The sequence below is a fragment of the Cupressus sempervirens genome, chromosome 5 (genome assembly GCF_028749045.1).
Source record: "Cupressus sempervirens isolate cs-2001-9-10 chromosome 5, ASM2874904v1, whole genome shotgun sequence".
In the NCBI taxonomy this organism is placed as follows: domain Eukaryota; kingdom Viridiplantae; phylum Streptophyta; class Pinopsida; order Cupressales; family Cupressaceae; genus Cupressus; species Cupressus sempervirens.
Window position 1 is genome coordinate 742,653,625 of NC_143122.1, and position 8,478 is coordinate 742,662,102.

Below are 8,478 nucleotides of genomic sequence, written 5' to 3' on the forward strand. Positions count from 1 at the left end.
AATGCTGCACCCACTAGTGTAACTAAAGCTCTTAAGCACCAAGTATGGAAAGATGCCATGATAGAAGAACATCAATCCATTCTAAAAATGATGTGTCGGATATATAACCCAAACCTAAAGGGAAATCTATTATCTCCTCTAAATAGCTCTTTAAAATTAAACATGCAATAGATGATAGTATAGAGAAACAAAAAAATTAATCATGTTACAGATGGCAGTATAAAGAAACTTCAAAATTAAACATGTTGTAGATGTTAGTGTAGAGAAAAATAAGCCAATTTTTTGTTACAAGAGGTTTTTCACAGAAGGTGGGAATTGATTATGAGACATTTTCACCAGTTGCTAGATATATGTTTGTTAGAGTAGTTATAGCCATCACTACTACAGAGTGTTGGAAAATACAAAAAATGAATGTAAAGACAACATTCTTGAACAAGATTATAGAAGAGGAAGTCTATCTAGAACAACCTAATGGTTTTATGATTCATGATGTAGCATCCCACATATGCAAGATAATGAAAGCCCTATATGGACTCAAAAAGGATTCTTGAGCGTAGTATGAAAGAATTGAAAACTATCTTATTGGACTAGGCTTCTCAAAGATGGATGTAGACACAAATCTTTATTTTAAAGTTATTAAAGGATATTTGTTGATATTAATCCAATATGTTGATGACTTACTAATTATAGTTGAAGATCACCCCATTGTTCAATGCAAGAAAGATTTGGCTTCAAAATTTGATATGAAAGAATTGGGTATTTTACACTACTTTCTAGGACTAGAAGTTTTGTAGAAACCAAATGATATTCTACTGAACCAAGGAAAGAACACTGTTGATTTTCTAAATAGATTTGAAATGCTAAATTGTAGGCCTATGTTCAAACCTATGGAAACTAACCTACATAAGTTGAAAGAGGTAGCAACAAAATCCATATTTGTAGATCTCACTCTTTATAGACAAATCATTAGATCACTAATGTATTTGGTTAATACAATCTTGACATTTTCTATGTTGTGAATGCCTTGAGTTAGTTTATGTGTGAATGATGAGAGATACATCTTGTTGTTGTTAAACATATTTTGAGGTACCTACAAGGTACCATTGGTTATGGACTCAAATATAAAAATGTTGATTTAGCTATACATGGTCAAACTGACTTAGATTAGGTTGGAAGTGTGATTGATTGAAAGAGCACATCTAGGTGTTATCTTAGTTTGGGATCAACCATGATCTCTTGGATTAGCAAGAAATAGACTTCAGTAGCACAAAGCTCTATAGAAGTAAAAAATGCATTGTAGCCTCCATGGGGACTAAAGAAGTAGTATGGCTCATAAAGTTAGTTGTGGGACTATTTGGTGAACCTCTGAAGCCTACCACTATCTATTATGACAATAAAAGTTGTATCAAGGTTTATGTGAATCTTGTATTCCATGATTGTTCCAAGCATATAGAGATTCGTTATCACCATGTCAGAGACATGATTGGAAGAAAGGAAATATAGTTGGATTACATTAGTACAAGTGATCAAACAACAAACATTCTCATTAATATTGACAAGATGGCAAGTGGGAGTGCTAAGAGTTCAGGCGGGAATCAGATTTTGAATTCCCTTATACCTAGTGAGCAGTCTGGGGATTCCCTTATCAAGTCTAGGGATTCCCCTATCAAGTCTAGGGATGGTGAATCTAGGGATGTTGACGATGGTAGGTTCTTGGCAGATGAAAGAAGGGTGCCCAAGCAGAATAAAAAATGGTCAAGTTTGTTTGGGATCTAACCTACTGGTAAATCTACTTTTTCACCGGTCAAAGACATATCTAAGAAGGATAAAGGTAAGTTCTCTATTGAAATTCCTAATCAGATCATTGATAGAAACATCTCTTGTATGGATTCCACTCTATTAGGGCACTTCATTGGAGTGTGACCTAATATTGAAGATGTGCATGCTTTTGTCTGAAGAAAATGGTGTTTGAAGGGTCAACTAGATATTTTTGCTATGGCCAAAGGCTATCTTTCTTTTTATTTCTCTTGTGATAAGTTTAAGAGAACTATCATGTATGGAAATCCTTGGGTTATGGGGAAGCACACCCTATTATTATAGAGATGGCCCCCCAATCTTTATTCTCTGTATGACTCAGATATTCACGCCCTTGTGTGGGTGAAACTTCTTGGTCTCCCTCTTGAGTTTTGGGCGGAAGATGTTTTCAAGGGAATTGACAATACCTTCGGGGAACTTCTCTCTTTAGATCTAGTGATAGTATCTAGGAGGAGACTAAACTTTGCCAGGTTTTGTGTTGGAGTATCTCGTGGGATACATCTCTCAGAATCTATTGCTCTGAAATATAAACTTTGTGTTTGGGACCAAAGGATTGAATATGAATCTATCCCTTTCACATGCTTCCACTACAAGAAAGTGGGTCATGGGCTAAGAAATGTCCTTTATTGAAAGGAAAAGCCAAAAAGAGTGGTAAAAAGAGTAAGAAAGTTTGGATAAACAAAGACTTATCTAAAGAGGCGGTGGCGAAAGTTGTGGCTCCTACTCCAAAGGACCAAACCCATTTGGTTAGCCAAAGCACTCCAGTGCTTGAAAAGAAAGACCTTTCTATTGAGGTTGTTGTGGCAGTAGTTAAAGTGCTTGATCCTACTAAGGATGAAGCTCATAGGGATTGTTGCAGCAATCCAGTGGTTGAAGCGGATGTGATTGGAGTAGATCTTTCTTCCCACGAAGATATTCTAGTAATGCATGATCTTTCTAAGGATAGTGGGGAGAATACAGACTTGAGAGATCAAGTTGGGGAGGATAGCGTCTTATCTAGTCCCTCAAAGGAGCTTAATTCTACTATACCTTTACAAATGATGGCTAATATGGCTACCCCTGCCCAAGATCCTCTAGTGGTTCATGAGAATGGTTACATATAGAGGATTCTTAAAGCTTTGGAGATTCCATTAATAGAGAATAAGATTTTTTATTCAAATGGTTCTTACAAGGAGGCTTTACCTTGGGCTCCTATGTTGAAAGATAATTCCTTTGTCAGTGGAGTGGTTGAGGACATTCTTAATATTTCCCATGTTGAGGAAGCAGTGTTGGAAAAGGATAGTTCTAATACTAATTGACAATAGTAGGGAAAAAATACATGGGTAGAAAGAAGAAAAAAGATGAGGACTATGGACCAGTGAAAAACAATAAGAAGGGAGCTAAATTTGATTCTAACCCTTCAAAGGGTAAGTTTGGTTTGTCTAAGAACAATGGTGCCACTATCAAGAATGGTGATGTTGGGTCTTCTCCATCATCTGTTGGTAGACCTTCTAATCAGCACAAAAGGATAGTTGAGGCTATTAAGAGAATTTCTTATGGTTGTCAAAGAACCATCCTTGAATCTAAACACTTTGTTAAATTATGAAGATTATCTCATGGAATATTCAAGGGTTAAATAACCCTCACAAACATGATATTTTAAAAAATATGATTAGGGATAATAGACCTAACACTTTTGTCATTCAGGAAACTAAGATGCTCAAGGATAAGGTAGAATGCATTTCTATTTTCAAGGGAAGAAAGATTTTTGGGAGTGACTCTGATGGTGCTTCAGGTGGTTTGGAAATTTTTTGGACTAATAAATGGATTCAGGGGGATCTCATTTATCAAAGTAGAAATATGATGAATGTACATTTTGTTAATTCTAAAGATAACTTTAGTTAGGTCCTCACTAATGTTTACACCCCCTATACCAAATGGGGGAGGAAGTCTCTATGGGAAGAAATTTCTAATCATGGAAAGATTTTTGTGGAGGATAAGTGGTTGGTGATTGGGGATTTTAATACCTCCTAAAGGAATCTAAAAAAAGGGGAGGAAATTAGACCATTTTGGATAATAGATTAGACCTTGTGAACTTTATTGACTCTCATATGCTTCATGATCTTGATTTACATGGGATTGAGTACACTTGGATGAATAAAAGAGTTGGTAAGGTTCTTATTCAGGTTAGGTTGGACCATGCCCTTATCAGTAATGACTAGATTTTAAAGTATAAATGCTCTCTCAATGCTCAAGTTCGGGTGGGTTTTGATCACTACCCTATCTTCTTTTCTATTGATTCTATCAATTTTAAAAAGAATTTTCCTTTTAGATTTGAGAAAATGTGGACCCTTCATCCTAATTTGGAGAACCTCATTCAGGAGTGGTCCAAAATTGATGTTGAGGGTACAACTATGTTTAGGGTGGTGGCTAAATTGAAAAATGTCAAGAGACACATCAAAATCTGGAATAAAACTACTTTTGGTAATATTTTTGAGAACAAAAATAAGATTTCGAAGGAGCTTCAAGACATTCAAAATAAGATTCAAGTTGATGGTTATGAGATGGTCTCTAGGGAAGAGGAGAGTATTAAACTGGTTGAACTTCATGATCTTATTTCTAAGGAGGAAACTTTTTGAAGACAATGTTCCCGAAAGGTTTTTCTTAAAGAAGGTGATAGGAATACCAAGTTATTTCATATGAAAACCTTGAAACATAGGATGGCTAATAGAATATCCAAACTTATGACAGTTGATGGTTTGACTAATAATGAAGATGTCATTAAAAGGGAGGCAATGGTGTTCTTTGGCAACTTGCTGCAGTGCGATCCATACCTGAATTTAGAAAAATAGCAAATGTTCCTGGAGAGTATTCCTTCCTTCATCTCTGAAGCTCAAAACTTTTTCCTAACCTCCGTTCTCTCTTTGGATGAGATATCTAAGGAAATTTTTTCTTTTGAGGGTGATAAAGTCCTTGGTCCTGATGGTTTTCCCCTCTTGTTTTTTCATAAATATTGGCATATCATTGGTTCAGATGTTTGTAATGGTGTTAAGGAATTTTTTGGCTCAAGAAACATCCTTAGAGAGTTAAATGGGACCTTCATTTCCCTTTTTTGTAAGAAGTTATGTGCTAATAATCTGGATCAATTTAGGCCTATCAGCTTATCTAATTCTTTTTATAAGATTACTTCGAAAGTTTTGACTCTCAGAATTATTTCCATTCTTCTGGATATTATTTCTAGTTAGCAAAATGGTTTTTTTCCTAGCAGGAAAATTTTGGACTCCATTATTTTGGTTCATGAAAGCATCCATTCTCTAGTGGTGTCTAAGAAGGAAGGGTTTCTACTTAAGCTTGATCTATCCAAAGTGTATGATAGAGTTGACTAGAACTTCCTTCTTAAGAGTTTGGAAGCATTTAGTTTCAAAAAGAGATTCAAGGATCTTATCTTTATGTTAATTTCTTCCACTTCCTTTTCTGTTCTTGTTAATGGTTCCCCTTCCTCCTTTTTTAAGGCTTCTAGGGGCATTAGACAGGGAGACTCAATTTCTCCTATTCTTTTTATTACCTTGGTTGAATGCTTGGGAAGATTTATAAATAATATGGTTGAGAGAGGAGACTTTGTGGGTCTTAGCACTTCTTCCTCTACTCTTGTGTGCTCGCATCAACAACTTGTGGATGACTCTATTGTCATGGGGGAGGCTTTGGAGAGTAATGCTAGGAACATTAAAAAGGCTTTAACTGACTATGGGGAGGCTATTGGCCAAACCATTAATTGGAATAAAAGTGTGATTTATTTTATCAATGTTCTTGAGGCTAGACAAGAAAAGATTAAAAATATTATTGGGTGTGAGAGTGGAACCTTGCCAGGTACTTATCTGGGGCTACCTTTGGGGTTATCTCTTCTGAATAGCTTTTGGAACTCTCTGATTGACAAGATTCACTTGAAACTTGCCAGATGGAAGGGATCTCTCATAAGTCTACTGGGGAAGGTTATTATTTTGTAATCTATCCTTCAAAGTGTGCCAATCAATTCTTTGAGTGTCTTTAAAATCCCTAGAAAGTTTGCACTTTCTATTGAGAAAATATAGAAAACCTTCTTGTGGAAAGGTATGGAAACCAAAAAAAGACTTCCTCTTATTTCTTGGGAGAATGTTTGCATTCCCAAGGGGAAGAGAGGGCTTGGGCTTTGGAGGATTTCTTTTATAAATGAAATTTTATTGGCTAAACTTCTTCGGAGATGGCATAAGGAAGAGGGGGAATGGAGGAATATCTAGGATCACAAATATAATTGGGATAACTCTAATTCTCAACGCTTCCTATTTTCTAATTTTGATCAAGGGGGATCTTAGATATGGAAGAATGCTTAGAAATTTAAACACATTTTAAGGAAAGGAGATAAAATAGAAGGTTGGAAATGGTTTGAAAATCCTTTTTTGGGAAGATATTTGGATTTTGGATTATACCCTTTTTGAAGACCCAAGGTGGAATGGGTTTATGGAGTAGTGCAAGATTCAGTTTGGTACTTTGGTTAGTGATTACTGGAAGGATGATTTGTGGGCGAATCTTCTTAGGGTGGATCTGAATTTGGTTGAGCTTGCAAAATGCTTGAATACTTGTTGTCTGAATCATAAAGAGGATGTTTTAATTTGGAAAAAGGATCCTACTGGTGTGTATTCTACTACACCATCTTATGCTAATTCTTTTGAGGACCATGACGTTCCTTGTTGGGCTATGGCTTGGGTGAAAGGTATGACTCCTAAAATTAATATCTTTTTTGAATTCTTTTGCAAAAAAATATATTGACTCTTCATAATCTTAAGAAGAGGGGATTTTTCATTGTTAATTGATGTGTTCTTTGTAAGAATGATGAGGAATCAGTGGATCACATTACACTCTAGTGTTCCTTTACTAATAAGGTTTGGGATATAATTTGGAGTTTAATGAACATGGACTAGGTCCCTCACACTACAATCTAGTTGTTCTTTTCTTGTTGGAAAGCTCCTTCTAAGAACCCTCTGCTTATTAAATTATGGGATTTTGTACTTCCTTGTCTTTATTTAGGGGGGTGGAATCCAATTTTATTTAGGTTTTTCATAAAATCAAGGTCCTTCTACATGAAAATATTAAAATTTGTAGTAAGGGACAACAACCTTCTAATGAATGTGGAGTCTAGTAGTTCTAGTTACTCCTCTGATTTGGATGAAATTCAGAGCCTTAGCTATGAGAAAGGAGGGATCTCTTCTTCGGGGAAAGCTGCAACTTACCAAGCTAAAAAATCACCCACCCACATAACCCCAAGCTAAAAAAGCCCTAGGGATCTCGGGCAGAAGCCACCTGAGAAGGCTGAGGAGGCAGACAATGATGATGATGAGGAGCTAGAGTCTAAGGAGGTGGGTAAGGAGACACAGGAGGAAATTAAGGAGGAAAATGGAAGGAAGAAATGTAAGAGGGAGAGTTTGGAGGAAGTGCACTCTCAATTTGAGGAGGCGTATGTGCTTCCCCTGTCTCCTGTCCATCTCCAACCTGAGGAGAAGAAAGAGGAGAAAGCTAGGTATGTAGAAGGGGAAGTGTAGACCAATGATAGGAGGAAAGCATGGATAAACTTCAATGTCAAGACTTCAAATATGGGCATCTTCAGGGAGGCCATGAACCCCCAAATCCTTGTGGAAAATCAAGAAGAATAGCAGCTGGAAGAACTCATTCACCCAGCAATTGTGGCTATTTTGGATAGAGCCAGGGAGATAGGGATGAACCTCTTGAATAATGCTCATAACAGTATGATTGAAAACTTTAGATCAATCAAATGGCTTTTCCATGAGCTAGAGGAGGTTAAAGATCAGGTGAAACATATTGAGGCAACAAGAAAAGGGATGGATGTTAACAAGAGAAAAAACTCAGCTGAAAAGCTCAGTCTGGCAGAAAAAAGGATACATAACCTGGAGAACTACAATCACAACCTTGTCAATCAAATGTTCTCTTTGTTAAATTCCATTAACAACATCATCTCTATCATGGGCTGGATCAAAGATAGAGATATGCAGGAAGATGTGGATGGAAAAGACAGGGTTGAAGCTAGAACGGAGGATGACTCTACTAAGGAAAACTCTACTCCAGATCAAGACCAGGGGAACCAAAGGGTACAATAGCTAGAAGCAGAGGAGAATCAACTGGCCTTTGAGGTTGCTCAGGTTATGCAAGAGCTAGAGTGAAAGAACGAGGAATAACTCTCACATGTTCTTTTGTTTCTTGTTGTCTTTTTGCTTTTTGTTCTAGCTTTAGGTCATGGCTTTGCCTGTCTCTTTTCCTAGTCTTTTCTCAGAAGTCCACATTTAGGTTGGGCATTTTTCTTATTATCAGCCTTTAATCTTTTACTTTTTTGGCTGGACTTTCATGCTTATTATCAGCCTTTTATGTTTTAACTTTCGGGTTTTAGGGTCCTTGTAAAACATATTTATCTAATAAAAAACAACCTTCTAATGAATGAGATGCGGGGGTGATTAATAATTGGAATATTAGGAGTTTGATATTGAACACAAAGGATCCCAACCCAAGGGAAAGCACTAGATGGGTTTGTCTTCTGACCAACTAGTTCAAGCTAAACTTTGAAGGGGCCTTGAAAGGGAACCTGGGCATCATGGGTTGTGGAGTAGTGATTAGAAATTCTAATGGTAATTTTGTTGGTGG